This window comes from Lynx canadensis, chromosome C2 (assembly GCF_007474595.2).
Source record: "Lynx canadensis isolate LIC74 chromosome C2, mLynCan4.pri.v2, whole genome shotgun sequence".
Lineage (NCBI taxonomy): Eukaryota > Metazoa > Chordata > Mammalia > Carnivora > Felidae > Lynx > Lynx canadensis.
In genome coordinates this window covers 119,010,610-119,035,878 of record NC_044311.2, presented here as the reverse complement: position 1 = coordinate 119,035,878, position 25,269 = coordinate 119,010,610, and positions in this window count along the sequence as shown.

Genomic DNA, 25,269 nt, shown 5'->3' with positions numbered 1-25,269 from the left:
GATGGATTTCTTAGAAATGCAGCATCACAATGTATCAACAAGGAGCAGATCTGGTTACAAAACAGGTGAGGGTCCTCTATCAGCCAAAGGCTACCCAGGGAAGGGAAATCACTACAAATATTTGTGACAGAGTAAATACGGTTCAGGAATTTGAAACACAGGTGATGAAAATCTGAGAATCTAAGAGGGGATGGAGAGGCACCTGGAAATTATCTGGAAACCATGGTCGCATCTAGGACCAAGACCTGGAGGAAAACAGGAGAAGGGGTTACTTGGCACGAAGGAGACAGCACTACAAGGAGAATGTGAAGCCAGATGAATCTGTTCTGTTGGACCTGAAACTAAAAAAAAAAAAAAAAATGTAGTCTTTGCAATGGACTGCCTTTGCCAGAAGATGCAGGCAGTGCTTCCCACAGACCAAAAGTCACCAGGAGGCAGCTGATTTTGGAGTCTAGGAAATGCTTCCTGTGATGTGACAGTGCAGTGGAATGTGGAAGCCACCACAGCAGGAAAAACATGACGAAAGTTTCCAGGGACAAATAGGCCCAACACCAGTGTAGAACTGAGCCACATGCATCCCACCTCTCTTCAGTTTGGATACAAATGATGTAGAAAACTTCCACACTAAGCATTGCAGAATCATTAGCATATTTTAGTACGTAGAGTGACACGATCTGTGTCTCATGCTAAACTACTGTCCTAGAATATCAAGAGAGAACAAGAGGAAAAATATTTATATATGTAATGGGGAGTCCAGAGTTAGTAACTTAAGTCCATTTAATTAAAAGTTCAACAAGTATGAGCACCTGGGTGGCTCAGTTGGTTGAGGGTCCAACTTCTGTTCAGGTCATGATCTCACAGTTCATGAGTTTGAGCCCCACATCAGGCTTCGTGGCTGTCAGTGCAGAGCCCTCTTGGGATCTCCTCTCTGTCTCTCTCTGCCCCTCCCCCACTTGCACATGCATGCTCTCACTCCAGAAAAAATAAATGTTAAAAAAAAAAAAAAGTTCAACAAGTATAAGTTGCTCTCAAAATCAGAAGGACAACTGAACACATTCATTACAAAAAAATAGATCCTTAGATTCCAAATTGCACTTTTACTGAAATATTAGAAGTTTGAGTTTCAAAATATCAAGTTGGGTGATGTTGTTAATATGTTTCTAAAGTGCATTTCCTAATTACATCACTTAACTATTCTTTCTCATGCCCCATTTATTGCTAAGGTTTTCTTAGCTTTTGCAATTCATAACATATTGTCAGGACAGTTCCCCAATCAACAAACTACTGTTTTTAGAATTAAAACTCTGATTTTAGGCAACTGATTTACTGGCCACATGGAAAATTAAAGCCAACAAACAATAATGCTTTATGATCTAGTATGTTCATTTATTTTCATCTCCTGGGACAACAGATTAGAGCAGTCAGAATATTAGGAATAATCATATCTCCAGTTTTCACATCTACTGTCCAATTTCCTTTTCTTCATTGGCAACCTTATAAGCACTGATGGGAAAACTTTAGAGGGATTATTTCCAATGCAGGGACCTTAAAATGCTGAAAGTTGTAGTGATCACAGCTTGATGAGCTCCCTTGGTAGCCTTGCATGAATTTTACCTTCTCTAGGACAAGCAGACTTACCACAAAACTAGCAAGCATATGGAGGATCATTTGGTGGCCATATTGCTTATGCAAAGCTAGCTTTTATTTCACACAGACATTTTGTTTCTGACCAAAATATTCAAGATATGGAACTCTACCAAGAAGTGAGTCTAGGTGGGTAAAAGAGGATGAAAGGAATTTGCTCTTCTGCTTTCTTCACATTCTATATAAAAAGCAGGGCCTAAAGATTACCTCCGTCTGTGAGTCATTAGGATTCAGAAACAAAGAAAATCCAGGTCATTCATCCGTGGTTTGCTTACTTCAATTAACCTTGCATATGGCATCCATTCGTCCTCAGAATTATAGACAGCTATGCATCAAATACCAGCAAATTTCTTAGTGTCAACTATCATCATGTTTTCTACATTCATCTTGTGGAATGAAGAGGACTCAAGAGTTTGAAAAGGCAGTTTATTATTAATAAAACATGTACTATATGCACATGTTTAATTACGGGTTCTAAATGTGACACATAATATGGTTGTTTGCTCTTAATTGCCAAGCAAGTGCCTTGTAGTAGAGCTTCAATAAACATTTGCTAATTTGACTTATTTAAATTCCATTACCAGGTAAAAGTTAAATTTCAGATTCAGTTTTCAATATTTTATATAAAAAAAAGAGTACCATATACCTTGTGATTTAGAGAATTAAGAGAAAGCGACTGATTTATTTATTTATGTCACCATTCCTGTCAAAAGTTAGAATGAGCTGGTATATTTGGGAGCTCTCTGGGATAGAGTATTACAGACAGACAATCTCAACAATTAATACTTCTCATACTTAAAAATTGGTAAATATTAGTATTACCTTTATTTGCTTCTATTTAGACACTCCCATATCAGAAGACTGTTAGGAATGGATGTCTGGGCATGTGTTATTAATCCATTGCCAGGGACACATAGAGTACATGGCCAAACTGGAGTTGACATGAGGATGCGGACATATTCACAGAGCGATTACTAGCCTATTACAGGGACTATATGTTCTGGGAAGAGTTATTTTAAAATATCCCTGTATTTCTGTATCTATTGATTAATTTATCCCCAAATTTCAATGTTTGTTTTATTTTTATTTATTTTTTTTTAAGTATGAAATGTATTGTCAAATTGGTTTCCATACAATGCAAACTGGTGCAGCCGCTCTGGAAAACAGTGTGGAGGTTCCTCAAAAAATTAAAAATAGATCTACCCTATGACCCAGCAATAGCACTGCTAGGAATTTACCCAAGGGATACAGGAGTGCTGATGCCTAGGGGCACCTGTACCCCAATGTTTATAGCAGCGCTCTCAACAATAGCCAAATTATGGGAAGAGCCTAAATGTCCATCAACTGATGAATGGATGTTTGTTTTTAAAATGTCTATGGGGGGGGTGGATAATGACTCCAAAGATACACAGACTCTACTCCTTGTAACCTATAAACAGTTTACTTTGCGTGGCCGAAGAGATTTTGTCAATACGATTAAGGTTAAGGACCTTGAGATAAGGAGGCTGTCCTGGATTATCTGGGTGGACCCAATCTAATCACATAAGCCCCTAAAAGAACATTTCTAGCTGTGAGCTGTTAGCATGAGAAGGATTTGATAGCTCATTGCCGGTTCTGAAAAGGAGGGATTTATATATAAAAACACAGAAAGGCCTCTAAAGGCTGAAAGAGGCAGGGTAACAGATTCTCCTCTAGACCTTATAGAAAAAGATGCGACTCTGGTAACACTTTGATTTTATTCCTGTGAGACCCATGGTGGAATTCAGATTTACAGAAATGCAAAATGGTATATTTGTGCTATTTAAGGTCACTAAGTTTGTGGTTACTTGTAAATGGCATCAATATCTGAATTAACTCATTACTAATTCATTTTTTCGTTGCTTCCCTAGCCACAAAATTTCATCAGAAGGAAAATTTCAAAAAGTTAAGATTCTATTTTATCCGTTAAAAATGATAAAAAGAAAGGAGGGATGCTCAATGAGATTAAAGGAGAAAACGGTTTTGGGACACAGTTCTCCTGATGTCTAATCTATTATGCCACCCTGATTTTCCTTCAGTATTATATCACATATTTTTTTTTATCTTTACGTATCTTGAAAACATGAGGTATTTTTAAGAGATCTTTATTTTCAAGGGGAACAGGAAGTTGTGGCTACAGATGTGCTCCTGGTAGCAGGAAGCCAAGATCTTGAATTCACCATTCATCACTGTAGCTTGCCTATTTGCTTCTATTCTTTCCAGCTAAAGTAAAGTTCATGGAGGCTGAGAGTAGCTATCATTTAACTGTCCCCTCAACTCCTCCACTCCTACCTCTAACACAGTGCTGGTTACTTAGAAGCCACTCGCTATGTATTTGTTAAATGAAAATGTGTCACAAATATCTTTTTTCAAGAAATAAAAGTGATTTAATATTTCAAAAGTGACCTCTATTAACATTTTGGTGATATGTACATATGTACATATGTACAGCAGAAAATCAATTCTGAATGTACACATGCTGTGGTTGGTCAAGACTAGGTCAGCTGTGTCCTGTCCTAGGCTCTGAAGACAGATGACTGTACAGAAAGATGATGACTTTACAGTTCCAAAACTAGCAGCTATTTGTGATGTCTGGAAATTACCGTATAACCTGCAGATAACTAGCAATATGGCACTGGATAATTAAGTAACAAAAATGTCAACAACCAAGAAGTTAGAGTTGGGTAACGTGGCTCAACAAAGCAATATTTGCGACCAACTAAACATCTATTAGCCCATATCATTTTTTAAATCTTTTACTGAAATAAGATTCCTTTGAACTTACTGTTCATATAGAGATGTAATTTAAATAAGTTTTGTGAGGTAAATGTTCATCATGCCCAGTCTCCTTACCATCATCAGTGAGTCTCATTCATTTGTGTCAGAAACAAGATACTGGCAGATACTAGTTTTGAAAATTGATGCAAAAGGTCACAAAATAAAAAGGGGAGTATATATGAGATCTTGAAATTCACAGTGGCCTAATATCAGCCATCCATTGATAGCAACAAACATAAGGCCCTTTCAGGTAATCTCAGCAGTTGGGTTGTCTGAAGCCAGAAGAAAGGAAAACAGGTAGAGAGGTAACTATCCCCAGGAAGAATATCATGATAAGAGTATTGAACAAGCAAATATGAGGAAACAGATGGCCAATGGGAGAAGCTGAGAAGCTGTGCTTGGAAACCTAAATTTTGCAAACATATGATCAAAGAGAAAGGGCATTAATACATTTTATTATGGTAGATGTGCAGGGAACTTGGGGCTGTGGGCAGATTGCCTGAACATGGAAACATAGCAAACAAGGAATTAACCAAAATTGCCCTTGCTGAGGTCACAATCCTAAATATCATGGATACCAGGAGGACTGAAATTGAGTGAATCAATGCTTCCTCCCTCATCCAGGAGAATATGAATGGAATGAACCAGAAACAAAATGAATTAACCAAGAGGAGATTGAGTACACATTTGTGTTACAATCTTGAATGTGTAATAAGTCGTTACTTGTCAACTGCCACGACGTCTGTTTTAAGTCTTGAAGGAAGACACAGGACCCTGACCAGCCACAGGATATCATTATACCAAAATTATACTTAATAAAAAGACGTACAGTAGACTCTAGGTATAGTAGTGATACACTACCATAGTTTTGTCTGGGAAATGAATCTCAAGAAAATGTAAGACTCAAACTAAACTAATCCCTGTGAATACATGGGGTGAGGTACACACGAAATATCCTAGACCCAGAATACTCATAGCTGCTAGAAATCACCCATCACTTCCTAAGAATCAAGAGACTCCAAATTTTATTGGCGCACTGGCTTCTGTATAAGATATATTCAGTATTTAGGAATCTTTATGCATATAGGTGTGTAGCTATATATAGATATAGTGGGGACTCAAAGCAAAACTGTTGCCAGTGGCTCACCAGTTGTAACTGAGGTGAGTCCCTCCCATTTCTACTCCTTTATTCCCCAGCTCATGAATGTTGGCCAAGGGACAATCATATATGCCATGCTAATTTAAAGCATATGCTGACCACATCCTAGAGGACATTGTTCTGGCACTGTAAGGTCTTGCCACCTAGCTATCAGTGGAACGGAGTTTTCAAAAGGCCATCCACCATTCTGTCAATCTAGCTATTTCAGAATGACAGGACAAGGTAATACCAGTGAATCCTATTAGTATAGCCTAATACTGCATTTCATTTATACTGGAATTGGTTCTTTGACCAGAAATGATGTTGAATTGAATACTCTGATGGTGGATAAGGTATTCTGTAACTCATGGATAGTAAAGTTTTGGTAAACATACTTAAGTAAAGTTTTGGTAAAGTAGTTGGTGGTCAAGAAAAGTAAACCATTTCCAGAATAAATCTACTAATCTAAGAAAAAAAAAAAGTGCTTCTCCTTCCATGATGGAAGCAATCAATTTTAATCAACCTGACATCGGGTAGCTGGCTGATCCATATGGGTAATGGCGCCATACTAGGAATTCAGTGTTAGCCTCTGCTGTTAGCAAATTCGATATTTAGCAGTGGCTGTAGTCAGACTACATAACCTCCATCCTGCCATTATGGCCATTTTATTCATGAGACTATTGCTCAATGACAGGAGTGGGTGGGGAAAATGCCTGATTGACATCCACAGAATGAGCCATCCTGCCCACCTTATTATAATCCTCCTCTGCTGAACATTCACAAGGGACACACAATCTTCACATCATGTACCATTTTGAGACATTTATCCATGTATCTCCTTCTTAAATCTACTTGTTGCTAGTTGTCCAAACATGTTCCTTCTAAGTCCCTGACTTTCCAGCCAAGGGTTAGCGACTGTTCATAATTTAATGTAGATTCCTATGTCTGGCCATGTCTCCCTCCCAGCAAAATAAACAACCAGATGCTCTGCTCAAAGTTCTTCCCAGTGAATATTCCCCTTCATTCCTGTCATTCGGGGCCAATTCAAATTAGGACTGTAACGAAGCACCTATCTATTATTAGACGGTTTTGGCACACTGTATAGAACCATCTGTAAACCAAGCCTGAGTAATTGCTTCCTCAGTCACTGGTTGTCAAGAATTCCTCATAAGGTTATCAGAGAGCATTGAAAAGGTAAGGTAATGTGTGTACCTCAATAAGGGGCCAAAGATATTTGAGCCACTTCCTCATGCCACTTTATGGTCCAATGAGACAGATAAACACCAAGTTCATGATGGGAAGCTCTTAGGACAATTTTGTTCCCCTTGGTCAAGAATTCAATGTCTACTAAGATCTATTTCCATAACCAGCATTCATAGGTTCCTAGTTAAAATGTGGTAATGGATGGGGCACCTGGGTGGTTCAGTTGGTTAAGCGACTTCAGCTCAGGTCACGATCTCGCGGTCTGTGAGTTCAAGCTTCGTGTTGGGCACTGAGCTGATGGCTCAGAGCCTGGAGCCTGCTTCTGATTCTGTGTCTCCCTCGCTCTCTGCCCCTCCCCCATTCATGCTCTGTCTCTGTCTCAAAAATAAATAAACGTTAAAAAAAAATAAAAATACAAAAATAAAATGTGGTAATGGAGCTGATTCCTCTGTTAACTTTGCTGATCCACTAATACAACTTGTTTCCTGCCCCTGCTACTTCAGACTTAGCTGAGATACAGAGAAATAATTCTAAAAGGCAGACTACTTTCACCAATGGAACAAAACAATGCTTCCATTAAAGTTGAGACTGCCACCTAGCCAATGTGGTACTCCTCCCTTCAGGAAATGGTGCTTAATTCCCCTGTCCTTCAATGTGAGCTGGCTATAGTGACCTGCTTCTAGTATGGAATACAACAGAATTAATGTTATGTCACTTCCAAGAGTAGGTTATAAAGAGACTAAAGCTTCCATCTTGGGAATCCTTGCACCTTCCCTGTCTCTTTGAACATTTGCCTTTGGGAAGCCAGATGCCATCTTACTAGGGCACTTATGGAAGCCTATGAAGAGATTCATATGGTGAGGAAATTAAAACTCTGGAAAACAATCAGCAAGGAACTGAGGCCTCCCAACCAAGCCATGTGTGATCTTGGAAATGGATCCTTCTTCAGTTGGCTCTTCAGAGGAGTCTGCAGCCAGAGTTGACAGCTTCACCACCACCCCAGGAAAGATTTTCAGCCAGAATATCCCAGCTAAGCAGTCTCCAGATCCCTGACAGACAAAACCTATGAGATAATAAATGGCTGTTGTTTAAATATATTAAGATTTGGTTATTTAATTATGTAGCCACAGATTACTAATACTAACCAGTATCAAAATTCATCAGGGATTGAAGACTTGTGGCATTTTATCTTCAACTGTGTACAGCACAAGAAAAGATCTTATTGCATAGGAGGACCTTATGGATCACTGAAAATACTGCTTTTATTTGGAGTGAAACAGGGAACTATTATATACAGTTTTCTGCAGAATAGTGACATGATCTAATTTATGTTTAGAAGCACTACTCTGGTTGCTGAGCTGAGAATAGGCTATGGGACAGTAAATCAGAGACAAGTTGTAAAACTTTTGTAATAATCAGGTGAAGATGTTGGTGTTTCTGACTAGGGTGTTAACAGTGAATGAGAAAAACTCATGTAAGTAATGCAAGAAATACAGGTATGAGGGGTGCATGGCTGGCTCAGATGGTAGAGCATGCGACTCTTGATCTCAGGGTTGTAAGTTTGAGCCCACATTGGGTACAGAGATTACTTAAAAATAAAATCCTTGAAAAAAAAAGAAAAACAAATAAGTACAAGTAAGAGGAATAGTTGGATCAGGGATATATTTGGAAGTAGAATCAACAGGATTTTGAAATAGATTCAGCATGGGTTGAGAAAAAAAGAGGAATTAAAAATGCTCCACATTTTCACCTGAGCAACTGAATACATGGAGTTATCTACTGAGATGCATCTACTGGGATGCAAGTAATCTTTTTGTGCAGTTGAGGTATATGTTGTATACAATATTGTGTCAGTTCCAGGTACACAACATTCAGTGTTTGTATATATTGTGAAATGATCACTACAATAAGTCTAGTTAACATCTGTCACCATGAGCATTTATGGATTTTTTTTAAAAAATATTTATTTATTTATTTAAGTAATCTCTACCCCCAACATGGGGCTCAAACTCATGACCCAGAGATCAAGAGTCACATACTGTTCTGACTGAGCCAGCCAGGTACCCCTGGAATATTTTTTCTTATGATGAGAACTTCCAAGATTTACTCTTTGAACAACTTCCACATATGCAATAGAGTATTACTAACAATAACCGCCATGCTGTACATTACGTTACCATGACTTATTTATTTCATAACTGAAGGTTTGTATCCTTTTGACCCCCTTTACCCATTTTGCCCATAACCCATCCCTTGCCTCTGGCAACAAACAAACTATTCTCTATATCTATGAGCTTGGGGTTGTCTTTTGTTTTTGTTTTTTTTTTTTTTTTTAGATTCCACATATAAGTGACATTATATGGCATTTTTCTTTGTCTCATTCCACTTAGCATAGTACCCTCTGGATCTATGTTGTCACAAAGAGCAAGATTTCATTCTTTTTTATGGCTGAATAATATTCCATTGTATGCATATGCAGCATTCTCCTTATACATTCAGCTACTGGTGGACACTTCGGTTGTCTCTGTATCATGGCTATTACAAATAATGCTTCAATGAACATGATGGTAGACATAGCTTTTTGAGTTAGTGTTTTTGTTTTCTTTGGATAACCACTCAAAATTGGCATCGCTGGATATGGTAGCACTACTTTTAATTTTTTGAAGAAACTCTATACTGTTTTCTATAGAGGCAGCACCAGTTTACATTCATAGAAACATTGTGCAAGTATTCCTTTTTCTCTACTTTCTCAGCAACACTTGTTATATCTTGTCTTTTTGATACAAGCCATTCTGAAAGGTGTGAGGTGACATCTCATTGTGGTTTTGTTTTGCATTTCCCTGATGATTAGTGATATTGAGCCTATTTTCATGTGTCTGCTGGACATCTGTACATCTTCTTAAAAAAATGTCTATTCAGAGCCTCTTCGCATTTTTTAATCAGATTGTTTTGTTGCTATTAAGTTGTACAAGTTCTTTAAATATTTTGGATATGAACCTATATCAGATATACAGTTTGCAAATATTTCCTCCCATTCAGTAGGGTGCCTTTTCATTTTGTTGATAGTTTCCTTTGCTGCACAGAAGCTGTTTAGTTTGATGTAGTCTCACTTGTTTAGTTTTGCTTTTGTTGTCTTTGATGTTGGTGTCAAATCCAAAAAAATAGTCTCCAAGACCTATGTCAAGGTGCTTACCACCTATATTTTTTTCTAGGAGTTTATGGCTTTAGGTCTTACATTCGAGTCAACTCATTTTGAGTTATTTTTTGTGTATGGTGTAAGACAGTGATCCAGATTCATTCTTTTGCATATGGCTGTCTAGTTTTCCCAGCAACATTCCTCAAAGAGACTGTCCCTTCCCCTGGAGTTGCATTTAGATTTGAGGCATCGGTTAGACCTCCAAGCAAAAATATCAAGTAGGCACTTGGATGGATGAGCTTGAAGTTTAGGTGAAAGGTCTGCATTGAAGGTATTCATGTGGGAATTGTTAGAAAATATTTAATAGTTAAAATGTTGGGGCTTGATGACATCATCAAAAGACTGAGTGTAAATTAAAAACATAATGACTAAGTCATAGAGTCCTCCAAAAGGCAGAGTAAAGAGGGAGCACCAGAAAGGGAGAATGAAAACATATAGACGCTAGAGTGAAAGAACCACTGTCCATTTCATCTGGATGACCACAATGAAATGTTTCTACCCCTTCCATACTCACACTTTCAACCCATATTTCCCAAAGCAGCAAGAGTGAGTTTCTTTGCAAATCACCCTATAACACTTCCTTACTTTAATTCCTTTGGTGGCTTATTTTTGCACTTACAAGCCAAGGTTTTGCATTGCCAAATGATTCTGCAGTATTGAGAATTGGTAAACTTTGGCCAGTATAGCTCCCTTTGGCCCTCCTGATTCTGATCTTCCATGCTCCTGACATCGAATGATCTGCTAAATCTGGACTTTCTGCTTCCTTGTCCTGCGTATTGCATGATGCTTTTAAGGTTTAGATCTTCATATTCTGTATACCAGGGTGTAACAGACAGTATCTTTGAGGGTAGCTCAATAGAAAAAGAACTGGATCTCTGAGTGAAAAATTTGTTTCTTTTTTTGGGGCGCCTGGGTGGCTCAGTAGGTTAAGCGTCGGACTTCGGCCCAGGTCATGATCTCGCAGTTAGTGAGCCCGAGCCCCGCGTCAGGTTCTGTGCTGACAGCTCAGAGACTGGAGCCTGCTTCAGATTCTGTGTCTCCCTCCCTCTCTGCCCTTCCCCTCCCCGTTCTCCCCATTCTCTCTCAAAAATAAACATTAAAAAAAAATTAAAAAAAACAACAAGATTTGTTTCTTTTTGATACACCTCCTAAATGCCGGTCACTCTTCCGTGTAATAATTTGTAGAAGATTCCTTCAAAATAGGCCCAATAGCTCTTTTCTTACAGCGTTTAAAATTGATTGAATATTTATTATTTAATACAGAAAATCATAAGCTCGTTTTCCAAATCAAGTTATTTATAGGTTGGTAGATTATTAACACCTTCTATTTGAATGTTTTATAGAAATGATTTTTTTCATAGCATTGTTTATTGTCTTGGATATTACTATCAGTTAAATAGCTCTGTTTTAGACAATAAAGTCAACATAAAAGAAATACATGTGTGCTTCTTCCTTTGTAGAAATTTATGGTTAGTACTTTACTATTCTTCTCTGTTTTTTTATATTATCTCATTTGCAATTTGAAAAATGCCAAAACAATGTTTTATGGAGTTCCAGATATATGGGTAGGTAGAATGAAATTCTAAGTAATTTAAAGGGAGAAACAAATTCATTTAATTCTCTAACATAAGACTCCTTTATTCAAGATCCATGTGCTCACAGCAGATAGTAACATGACCAGGAGTGCCATTTGAACAGAAAATAATATGATCTTAGCAATCATAACGTCCTTAAAAATGATGTAGGACTTAGCAGACAATGAAAATTATGGAATGACTGCTCTGTGAAAAGCTTGAGCAACCAGTGGAAGGTACTCCTCTATATTTTGCTTATAGTCTTTTCTTTTTCTTTCAAAAATTGTCTTTTATTTGTTCGTATATAGTCTTCTAACAGTACTGAGGGCCCTGCACAGCTATTGTTTTTGTTTTCCTTCTGAAATTCGTTGTAGATATTCAAGTAACCCAGGGATGCAGGACAATTTTTTTCCTGGCCCTTCATCAAGTCTGACTTCGCCATTACATGTTATTTCTATTCTCAGTATTCTCTCAGGCAATTATTGAAAAATCCATTTTCAATTTCCTTTATGTTTTTTTTTTTAATACTTTCATTTCTGTCATGCATCATTCACTTTTCAGGAGTGCCTTCACTTTAAGAGGATAAACAGCTAGTGTTACCCGACTCCATGCTTTGCCATTTTGGTTCAGAGCACCCTCTTGGAATTTAAGTAGACTAATCTGTCTAAAAAAAAAAAAAAAAAAAAAAAGGCATATCAGATTTCACTGGCTCCTGACCTCCTTGTGAACAATCAGATACACTCTTATCTTACTTTGGAAGAAAAATAAAAAAGGAAGGAAATGGATCTTTTCTGTGCTCTGATAACTCCAGGTTTATCTGAGACTGTAGCATTTGATGGACCTGTGATAGTTATGGAGTGTTAGCTACTCCATTTAGGAATAGCTCATGTTTACAAATTCACTTAGTGACTAAACTTATCTCATTTTTTATTGGTTTAAAGGTAGACTGTTTCTCTTAGCAATAAAAATACTTCTTAGGATGCTCTTTTCTCTTGAAAGAACCTTTTATATTTGTGTAGAACTCGTCTCCATATATTCAGTGAGAGAATAAAAAAGATTTTACATCAGTAAATATAAAGACAGGGAAGGTTAGAAAGAGAAATAACTGAATCCATTAGCTTTTTTTTTTTGCTTTTTAAAAATATTCAATAAATTGTTATATTAAGTCGCCTCATTGTTTTTAGTATGCATATAGCTGTTAAAGCAAATGCTTCTTTGAATAGTACTGTTACCCCACCTCAAACTCTGAAAACCCAAACAAAATCTGCTATAACCAAGACCAGCTGTTTTTGTATGTATGATATATGCAGGTGTATTTGTATTTTTACTTCAAACTTAGATTTCTGAATCTTCTTTGCTCATGCTTTCTTTAGATTGAATAGTCAACCTGTCTTTGAAACCCTGTCTAATGGTTATTCATTCAGACTTTCTGACACCCACTTCTTCGTTTCTGAATCCAAATCTAGGCTTTACATTCAATGACCTTACACCTATTTGCCTACAGTCTATTCTTATTTCACAGTGCTGCCAATTTAAATTCACCCAACAACTGCTCTGATCAGAAATGGTCACTAGCTGCCCATAAGCTACAGGATGAAGTTCATCTTGGCAAGGGAAACCTCGATATCTTTTCCAACACAATGTTCTGTTTCACAATAAAAATCTACTACTCCTATCAGACTTGTATCTTCATTGTCTTTTTAAATGTTCTTTCCCTATCTAAATACTTGGCAGTTATTCCTTTCCTCCAATTCTTTTATTTAAAAAAAATTTTTAGTACAAATTTTTTATCAAAGTAATGCAGTTAAAATATTGCTAAAGAACATAAAATGTGGAAATATCAAACTATGGTATTTTCCATATGCCATCTTCCAATTGCAGTTTCTTGTCTTGGAGCCATCATTCCCATGGTCTTCTTTTCTTCAGTTCCAATCTAAACTGGTTACTTTTTAGTCTTGTTCAATTGCCATCAATCGTCTGAATACTATCTTTGCCCCTGTGAAAGATTCCTTTTCTTGCCATCCTAAATTTTACACCCTCATTTTATGATTCACACTGTCCAATAGGTTCCCAATAAAGAGATTTTTAAAAAATGAACATTTTTGAGTCATCACATCTGGGTGCTTTACTCTTCATACTTGATTGACAAGTATAGAATTCTAGGTTGAAGATAACTTCACTGAGATTATTAAAGCAGGAACCTTGATTCCAAGAGGAAGTTGCCAGTGGAGTAGGAGGACCCTATGGTCATCTTCTCCCACAGATACAACTAGGGAACTATCAAAATCATTCTAAATACCCCAGAAACCAATCTGAAGACTGACAGAACAGACTCCACAACTGAAGTAAGGGAAGAAGCCATACCAAAGAAGGTAGGAAGTGTGAACATGTGGTTCAAGGGAGAAACAGATCATAGGTGCTGCAGAAAGAAGGGAGCTAGAATCACAGAGACAGTAGAGGGAGGGAAGGAGGGAGGGAGGGAGAGAGGGAGAGAAACAGGGAGAGAGAGGAGGAGGGAAAGAGAGAGAGAGGGAAAGGGAGGGATGGTGGGAGAGAGAGGGAGGGGGGAGAGGAGGGGAGGGGGGGAGAGGGAGAGGGAGAGGGAGAGGGAGAGGGAGAGAGAGAGAGAGAGAGAGAGGAGCACACAAGGGAACACATAAAGAGACCATTTCCCCAAAGCCATTTGCCAGGAAAATGAGAAGGGCTGATTTTTGTGAGTTGTTACAATTAGTGGAGCTCAAAGCCTGGAGTATTAAAGGTCAGCATGTTTGGCTGGGATAGAGCCCTGAGGGCACTGCCCTGCTCCTGGAGAGAAGGCTTGTAAGCAACCCAGGGACAGACTGTGTGGGAAATAGTGTTTTAAAGAACCCCTGGGACACACCAGGAGAGATTACTTGCTCTTCTTGAGACATGTCTCTGAGAGGCAGAATTCATGGAGATGCTTCTCCAGGGACAAAGAAGCTGGCTGGTGCCATTTGCCTACCTTGCCTCTCAGCATAAAAACAGAGCCACCTACAGGAAGCAGCACACTACCCACACTGGCTGCCTAATTTGCTTACACCAAGCCCCACACCCCTGCACTCTAGGAGGACTACCTTTCTTAGTTAAGCTTGTCTCGGTCCCCGTGCAGTGAGCCCCTTCCCCAGAAGACCAGAGAAACCCCTGCCGACACCATATCTCCCAACCAGAGTTCTGCAGGGCTTCAGTGCTAGTCTAATTTCATAAGCAGACCAGAGCATCCCTAGTTAAAATCTGCCACATAATGGCCAAGTACCAAACACTGCCCACTGCAAGCAAGGACAGCCTCTGCAGTTGATTGTCCTGAAGGACAGAGCAGCCAAAACAACAGCAGAGTGAACGCGGCACACATCTGAGATATTCCCAGAAGCTCCAGGCCCTGGACGCTATATGACATCTTCTTCATCAAGTCATTATTCCCAGAGAGCAAGAAATATAGTGGACTTTTCTAACACAGAGAATGAGGCAGAGGCTTAGATAAAATGCCAAGATGGAGGAATTCATCTCCAAGGGACACAACAAGATAAGGACACCGTCAGATATAAGCCAAACAGATATTAAGTAATACATCTGATGGAGAATTTAAAGCTACCATCATAAGAATACTTGCTGGGCTTGAGGAAAGAATGGAAGACTTCAAGTCTCAGAACTGAACACAGTTAAAAAAAAGAATCAGTCTGAAATGAAATAAAAAAAAATAACTGAGATTAGAAACAGGCTTGATGCAATGAACACAAGGAGAAGAAAGAGAAAAAGGGGAAGAAAATGTATTCAAGGAAATAATAGAAACTTCCCTAATCTGGGGAAGGAAACAGACATCAGATCCAGGAGGCACAGAGAACTCCCATCAAAATCAACAAAAGCAGGCCAACACGAAGATATGTTGTAATTAGATTTGTAAAATATGTGATAATGAAAAAAAAATCGTAAAAGCAACAGGGCAAAAGAAGTTCTTAATTCTTAGAACTAAGTCTTAGTTCAAGACCTATCTATATGCTACCTACAAGAAACTTATTTTTGATCTAAACACACCGAAACCCATTTCAGATCTAAAGGCACCTTCAGATTGAAAGTGGGCATGGAGAGACATTTATGATGCAACTGGATGCCAAAAGAAAGCCAGAGTAGCAACACTTATATTGGACAAACTAGACCTTAAAATAAACAGAAGAGACGAAGAAGGGCACTATACAATAGTAAAGGGAACACTCTAACAAGAAGATCTAGCAGTCGTAAATATTTATGCCTCCAAAATGAAAGAATCCAAATATATAAAATAACAAACATAAAAGGAACTGATAATAATACAAGAATGGTATGGGACTTTAATGCCCTCCTTACATCAATGGACAGATCATCTAAACAGAAAAACAACAAAGAAACAATGGCTTTGAATGACACACTGGGCCAGATGAACTTAACAGATATATTCAGAACATTCTCTCTTAAAACAGCAGAAAGCACTTTCTTTTCAATTGCACATGAAACATTCTTCAGAGTAGATCACATACTAGGTCACAAATCAGACCTCAACAAGTACAAAAAGATTGAGATCATGCCATGCATATCTTATTACAACTATGAAACGTGAAGTCAACCACAACAAAAAATTTGGAAAGACCACAAATACATGGAAGTTAAAAACCTGCTACTACAGAAGGAAGGTGTCAACCAGAAAAATCAATGAAGAAATTAAAAGATACATGGAAATGTATGAAAATGAAAACATGATAATCCAAAACCCTTGGGATGCAACAAAAGCAGTCATAACAGGGAAGTATATAGTAATACAAACTCAGACGCTCAGCTGACTGAGCCATCCAGTCACCCCTTATCTATTTTAAATTTCCAAAAGTTCTTTCTTATTATCTTGTTATTTACTGGTTCCATATATAGCTTTTCTTGTTTTACAGATACAATATCTCTCTTTATCTTTTGGCAACCTGTATTGTTCCCCTGGCTCTTTTCTTGTTTTTGCATTGATCTTTCTTTCATGTTTTAGGTGTTTAAAAGAATTGCTTAATGATCCGCGAATATCCAGTCATATATATTAATTCAACAAATATTTATGGAGCACCTACTACATACCAAACAACTTTGTTCTACAAGATAGAGCATTGCCCCAAAAAAGCATTCCCCTAGGATTTAGGTATTAACAAGCTGATTGGGAGTTCTGGCTGCTAGTAATTGTGGAATTTCTGTTATTGGACTAACTCTCTAACAAATAGTAATATTCAACTCTATAAATAATATAAACTGAAAGACCTGGAGAGTAACCAAAATCTGCCAGAAACTGGAGAGAATCCAACCTTGGAAATAAGGGAAACACAATGGGGGAGATTTTCACCTAAGTACTCTTACCAGCAATAGCTAATCAAGTTTAAGTAGAAAGTCATACTTTTATTGAACGGATTATACAGAGTATGAGTTCAGGAGTGCTAGAATGACAAAAATTGAAGGGCAAAATCCTAGAACAAAAGAGAACTATATGGAAGGAGTCCCAAATTCTGCATATAAATCTCCTCAAATTCTTTGCTAACTCCAGAGCTGTTCTGTGTATGCAGACAAGACTCCAAGGAGTCCAGTAGAAACCAACAACTTTAAGACTGATGGAGATGAGGGTAGCCTAGGTGGTTCAAAGTCGGTTAAGCATCCAACTCTTGATTTTGGCTCAGGTCATGATTTCGCAGGTCTTGATTTCGAGCCATGCATCAGGTTCTGTGCTGGGTCAGTGTGGAGCCTGCTTGGAATTCTCTCTCCATCTCTCTCTGTCCCTACCCCACTCATGCTTGCTTTCTCACAATCAATCAATCTTGAAAAAACAGTAAGAGGAGAGACTGATGGAGATGAGGAGAGAATTTAGCTACTCCCCACCACAAGGGTGACAAAAGTATTGAGTTCAAGTCCTGCCAAATTAGAGAAACCCTATAAACACCTCAAGTTTTCCACTGATATTCCAGAATGACTTCTCAGGACTAAAGGATTCAACTTAAGACTAAGAGAAAAGCCAAATTGGCTTACCTAGCCTGCTGAATAAAATTAAACATTCTCCAGAGCAAAATATAAGAATCTGGAGTATTTACAGTCTGTCAGCAACGTACAAATATAATAATAATTACTAGTTATGTGACTAAGAAGAAAATATGACACATCATTAAGGGAAGAATCAATTTTTCAAAATCCACAAATAATCCAGATATTAGAACAAGCATACAAGCACTATAAAATGATTGTCTGGGTCCTCTATGAAGCAAACACCAGGAAGAACTTCGATGAGCAAGGAATTTGTTCAGGGAAAGGCATATGAGGAAAAAATAGGAGAGTCATCACAGTATGATGCAGGTCTGACTCTGAGTCAGGGAGAGAGAAGGAAAGATTGGGTGACAGTATTTTACATTGAAGTGAAGTTCTAAGGAAGACTGTCCTCAGGCCATATTTTCCCTTTAGAGGAGCCTTGCACGCGCCGGAAGTTATCCCTGAGCATCTCGGTCAAGCTTGGTCTTTGGGTGGGAGCCACTTGTAGGAAATCAATTACACTCTCTACACAGAGATCTGGGTAGCAAATCCTCATGGCTGCCACAGTCAACTCTTCCACCACAGAGATTTACTTCTCCACATAGGTGTGAAGAGCAGCTCCTTTGTGGTTCTAACATACCACTTTTTAAAAATTTTTAAATATTTTATTTATTTTTGAGAGAGGGAGAGAGAGAGAGAATATGAATATGAATGATATGAATCATGGGGGAGGGGAAGAGAAAGAAAGAGACACAGAATCTAAGGCAGGCTCCAGGCTCTGAGCGGTTATCTCAGAACCCAACTCGGGGCTTGACCTCGTGAACCAGGAGATCATGACCTGAGCCCAATTGAGATGCTTAATTGACTGATCCACCCCGGTGCCCCCTAACATACCTTTTTTTTTTTTTTTTTTGAGGAGAAAGTTAGCAGGACAAACTACAGTCTCTATCGGTGCAGGTGATTTATTCCTGTAACTAGTATTCATCTTCTGCCTTTTACATTAACGTTTGAAATTCCTCTGATGCTCAGCTATCACTTTGACAAGTCTAGCTGGCTTACCTGATCATGTGATCCAAACCTTCAATCCTAATGTGTTTGAACCATCTAAAATAACTTTTCTCAATCTGAGGTTACTATATGTATTGATTCACAGCGTCAGTTGGACAAAGAAATGCCAAAACGCACACAAATTAATCACCTATGTTGCACACTTATTCTTTTCTGTCCTTGTATAAAAGCAGTCCCACCTTCTGCCAATCAAAGTCAATGTCCTCTAGTATTATGGTGACTTCTTACCTGGTGGTGCCTGGGTACAAGAAATGCAAGGTGCCCTATTGGCAGTCTAACTTGTTCAATAAAATCTGTGCTACATCCTCTGCCAAGAGTATAATTCCTTTGGAAACAAAACCTCTAATCCTACAAAACCCAGAATAATCAGGATAGGAAGCATAGATTCCCCAGTGAAGCACGGAGAGTGTTGGTAAGAAAGACTCCTCTTGCTTTCATCTGTTATAATATATCTGAAACCACATATTATTTTATTAGGGACACAGTGTCATAGCAAGCTGCCTCTCCATATTGCGGTCATTCAGCTGGTGCTATAGTTGTACCTTAAGAAGACTGCTCCAACATACTATAAGGATCGATGCCTCTGGGTGGTGCTATAAATATTATAATCAGTGAATCCCATGGTCCTATATCCATTTCTATATCTCATTCACTTTGAAGTGTGTTACCTGGGTCATGTGTTATGCTGTGTGAATATTGATAAGCCCCTGCATAGACTGAAGTTCTACAGACAGGAGAGGAAAATTCATGTCTGAAAGAATCTATTCTGTTGACAATGAACTGCTGGTACTTCCCAAATACAAGGGGCTTGTGTATTTGAGTTGCCACCAGTGGCCAGCTGGCATCCTTGAGGAATTGTGTCCTATGTGGGGTGCCATATGGGTCTCTGTTGCTGATATAAACATTCACAGGCAGAGGCAGCTAGAAGATCTTAGTGAGAACCCATAACATCGGGTTCAAAACAGTTTCTGTGTCTACTACTATGACTCCACATTCGTGTGCCCATTACACTGGTTTGAACTAATGATGAAGGCTGGCTACCATCAACTGATTTATATCCTTTATCAGTGCTTCTTCAGCAATAGGTGCTTTCCAGGAGATATTCACACATGATAACAAAAATCTCCTCTTTTTGTGACAACCCCATGCGTCCATTCAAATGACTCTATATACTCTATATCTTCTCATCGCCAATATTCTAATCATTTTCCTTTAAACCCCCTAACCAGGAAGTATCTATATTCTCATATTGGGTCATTTCTTCAACCAAAGTGGATGACGAGGTACACACTTGTATTTCTGCTCATCAGGAAGATTTTCCCTCTCCACTGTCTTTTCACAGCAGCTCTTAAATGTGGCTATGATGAAACATGTCAGTTTTAGCCTTGTAGCCATGTGCCAAGGAATCCATCTGTAAATCAGGTTTGGTCTGTTTTCCTCCTGTTTAACTTTTATTATACAGTGTTTCCCATAGGATCCGTGCCTTCAGTGTGAATAAGGCAATGACTTTTCAGTATATAGTAGGGAGGGCCATCAATCAATTATACCCCCTGCACCACTGGATCTGATAGTTACCCCCAAATCCATAAGCACCAAAAGTTAACTGCAATAAGTATTTTAAGATCTTAAAAGACAAAATGGATATAATGGGTGACAAGATGGGTAATTTTAGAGTCTTTGGAAATTATAACAAAGGGACTCAATGGAAATAATAGAATGGAAAAATATAAAGTAAATTTATTGGATAATTTTTATAGCACATTGGACACAATTAAAATGATCAGCTGTCTTGAACACATGTAAATCTATTTCCTATATTGAAGCATTGAGAGGAAAATTTTGAAAAATTATAAAGAACCTCAATGACTTGAGAGGACATGTCAAGCAATCTAACAAATATGTAATCAGAGTGCCAGGAGAGGAGAGAGAATGAGACAGAAAAGACTATCTGAAAGGTATGGTTAAAATTTTTCCAAATTTGTTTATAGATAACAAGCTATGAAAGCAGAAGTTTGGCCAACTATAGAAGGGAAAAATACAAAGAAAATCAGAACTAGGCCCATCAGTCAAATGGCTGAAATCCACAGGTAAAGAAGATATTTAAAAGAAACTATCCATATTCTCATATTGCACCACTTCTTCTTCAACCAAAGAAAAAACTAGGGGAGAAAAACCCACATTGCATATATAGGAACAACAATAAAGGAATGGCAACTGACTTCTCATCAGAAAAAGCGGAGGTCAAGATAATAATGACACCTTTAAAATGCTTGGTGAAAAGGAAAACACCTGCCAATGTAAAATTCTGTATGTCATGAAAATATCTTGAAAAAATGAAGGTTGAAGTAAAGATATTTCCAGATAAGCAAAATTGGGAGATTTTGTTACCAGTAAAGGAAGTTATTTAGGCTGAAGGGAAATTATACCAGATAGAAACTCAGATTTATAGGGAGTCAGAAAAAGCCCTGGAAATGGTAAATAAATGATTAAATATGAAAGGTCATCTTTCTTTTCTTAAATTCCCCGAAAGTCAATTGATTACTTAAAGAAAAAACATGACAATGTTTATGAGGTTTATAACATAAGTGGAAGAAAAATAAATAACAATAGCACAACGGATGGGGACAGATTTAAATAGAATTATATTTTTGTAAGTGCATTATGTTATACATGAAGTAGTATAAAATTAATTTTAACTAGAATATATTATGTTAAATAAGAATACTGGAATCCCTGGAGAAATTTACTTAAAAGTAATAAAATAAGATTTTAAACAATTCAGGGCATAGAATACTAAAATATTAAATCATTCCATAAGAAGACAGGAAAGGAGAAACAAACAAGAACAGAGGGCACAGGTAGAAAACAAGTAGCAAGAAGGTAAACAGAAGAAAATGTCTAATCAAAAGGCAGAGACTGGCATGTTGGACACAAGTAACATTCATTTCAAAGAATGAAATCTTGCCATTTGCAACAACATGGATGGATCTAAAGACTACTATGCTAAGTGAAATAAGCCAGTCAGAGAAAGACAAATACCAAGTGATTTCATTCATATGTGCAATCTAAGAAACAGATAAATGAAGAAAAAAGGAGACAAATCAAAAACAAATTCTGAACTATAGAGAACTGATGATTACAAGAGAGGAGGGGGATGGGTGGATGGATAAAACAGGTGAAGGGGATTTAAAGTATACTTATCATGATGAGCACTGAATAATGTGTAGAATTGTTGAGTCATTATACAACTGAAAGTAATAGAATGCTGTATGTTAATTATACTGGAATTAAAATTTTAACAAATAAAAAATAAGCAAATAAAAACAAAAAATAAAAAGATACAAGTCTATGCTGTTTACAAGGGATGCTTTATACATTAAGACACAAACAGGTTCTTGATATCCCATCCAGAAGATGTACCAGGCAAACACCAAACATAATAAAGCTTGTATAAGCTATGTTAATATTGGATACAGGCTTTAAATTTTTTTAATGTTTATTCATTTTTGAGAGATAGACGGTATGTGAGTGGTGGAGGGGCAGAGAGAGACGGAGACATAGAATCTGATGCAGGGTCCCGGCTTTGGGCTGTCAGCACAGAACCAACGCAGACCTTGAAATCAAGGACCATGAGATCATGACTTGAACCAAAGTCAGATGCTTAACCAACTGAGCCACCCAGGCTCCCCTAGACACAGCAGGTTTTAAACAAGAAACCTTACCATAAATAGAGACATTTCAAAATGATAAAAACAGCACAGCATAGTAATTATAGGCAACAATGCTGTATTATATACTTCAAAACTGCGGAGACTAAATCTTAAATATTCTTGCCACATAAAAAGAAATAATTTTGTGGCATGATCAATGTGTTAGCTAAAACTACAGCGGTAATCATGTTGCAATATATCCATGTATCAAGTCAACATGTTGTACACTTTATTGACCATGTGTCTAGATGATCTATCCATTGTTGTAAGTGGGTATTAAAGTCCCCTGCAATTACCACATTCTTGTCAATAAGGTTGCTTATGTTTGTGAGTAATTATTTTATATATTTGGGGGCTCCCATATTCGGCGCATAGACATTTATAATTGTTAGTTTTTTTGATGGATAGACCCTGTAATTATTATATAATGCCCTTCTTCATCTCTTGTTACAGCCTTTAATTTAAAGTCTAGTTTGTCTGATATAAGTATGGCTACTCCAGCTCTCTTTTGACTTCCAGTAGCATGATAAATAGTTCTCTATCCCCTCACTTTCAATCTGAAAGTGTCCTCAGGTCTAAAATGAGTCTCTTGTAGACAGCAAATAGATGGGTCTTGTTTTTTTTATCCATTACCCTATGTCTTTTGGTTGGTGCATTTAGTCCATTTACATTCAGTGTTATTATAGAAAGATATGGGTTTAGAGTCATTGTAGGTTTCATGAGTCATGTCTGTTTTTTAGAGTCATGTCTGTAGGTTTCATGCTTGCAGCGATGTCTCTGGTACTTTGTCTCACAGGATCCCCTGTAGGATCTCTTGTAGGGCTGGCTTAGTGGTGACGAATTCCTTCAGTTTTTGTTTGTTTGGGAAGACCTTTATCTCTCCTTCTATTCTAAATGACAGATTTGCTGGATAGAGGATTCTCAGCTGCATATTTTTTCTGTTCATCACATTGAAGATTTCCTGCCATTCCTTTCTGGCCTGCCAAGTTTCAGTAGAGATCTGTCACTAGTCTTATCTGTCTCCCTTTATATGTTAGAGCACATTTTTCCCTAGCTGCTTTCAGAATTTTCTCTTTATCCCTGTATTTTGCCAGTTTCACTATGATATGTTGTGCAGAAGATCAATTCAAGTTATGTCTGAAAGGAGTTCTCTGTGCCTCTTGGATTTCAATGCCTTTTTCCTTCCCCAGATCCAGGAAGTTCTCAGCTATTTTTTCTTCAAGTACACCTTCAGCACCTTTCCCTCTCTCTTCCTCCTCTGGAATACCAATTATGCGTATATTATTTCTCTTTAGTGCATCACTTAGTTCTCTAATTTTCCCCTCACACTCCTGGATTTTTTTTATCTTTTTCTCAGCTTCTTCTTTTTCCATATTTTTATCTTCTAGTTCACCTATTCTCTCCTCTACCTCTTCAATCCAAGCTGTGGTCGTCTCCATTTTATTTTGCAGCTCATTGATAGCATTTTTTAGCTCCTCCTGGCTGTTCCTTAGTCCCTTGATCTCTGTAGCAAGAGATTCTCTGCTGTCCTTTATACTGTTTTCAAGCCCAGCGATTAATTTTATGACTATTATTCTAAATTCACTTTCTGTTATATCATTTAAATCCTTTTTGATCAGTTCATTAGCTGTTGTTATTTCCTGGAGATTCTTTTGAGGGGAATTCTTCCGTTTGGTCATTTTGGATAGTCCCTGGAGTGGTGCGGACCTGCAGGACACTTCCCCTGTGCTGTGGTGTATAACTGGAGTTGGTGGGCGGGGCCGCAGTCAGTCCTGATGTCTGCCCCCAGCCCACCGCTGGGGCCACAGTCAGACTGGTGTGTGCCTTCTCTTCCCCTCTCCTAGGGGCGGGATTCACTGTGGGGTGGTGTGACCCGTCTGGGCTACTTGCACACTGCCAGGCTTGTGATGCTGGGGATCTGGCGTATTAGCTGGGGTGGGTAGACAAGGTGCACGGGGGCAGGAGGGGCAGGCTTAGCTCGCTTCTCCTTAGGTGATCCACTTCAGGAGGGGCCCTGTAGCAGCAGGAAGGAGTCAGATCCGCTGCCGGAGGGATGGATCCGCAGAAGCACAGCGTTGGGTGTTTGCGCGGAGCAAGCAAGTTCCCTGGCAGGAACCGGTTCCCTTTGGGATGTTGGCTGGGGGATGGGCAAGGGAGATGGTGCTGGCGAGCACCTTTGTTCCCCGCCAAACTGAGCTCTGTCATCCAGGGGCTCAGCAACTCTCCCTCCCGTTGTCCTCCAACCTTCCCGCTTTCCGAGCAGAGCTGTTAACTTATAACCTTTCAGATGCTAAGTCCCCCTTGCTGTTGGAACACGCTCCCTCCGGCCCCTCCACTTTTGCCAGCCAGACTAGGGGGCTCTGCTTGGCCAGCGGGCCGCCCCTCCGCCCAGGCTCCCTCCCGCCAGTCCGTGGAGTGGGCACCGCCTCTCCATCCTTCCTACCCTCTTCCGTGGGCCTCTCGTCTGCACTTGGCTCCAGAGACTCATTCTGCTAGTCTTCTGGTGATTTTCTGGGTTATTTAGGCAGGTGTAGGTGGAATCTAAGTGATCTGCAGGACGCAGCGAGCCCAGCGTCCTCCTACGCCGCCATCTTCCCAGCAACGTGTTGTACACTTTAGGTTTACACACTGTTAAACGTAAATGAGCTCTCAATTTAAAAAATCATTCAGGAAGATATTAGAATTCTAAATGTATCTACACCTAGTAACAGAGAAATATGCAAATACAGTAAAAAAAATTCTTAATACCCTTTTTTTTGGTAACAGAACATCCAGTAAGGCTATGGGAGACAGATACAACCTATCAACCAACTTGACCCAACTGACATTTATAGAACAGGACACCAAACCAGTCGATTATTTTAATCTCTTGGGGATAGATGCACTTTGGAAGCCAGAATTATTTGC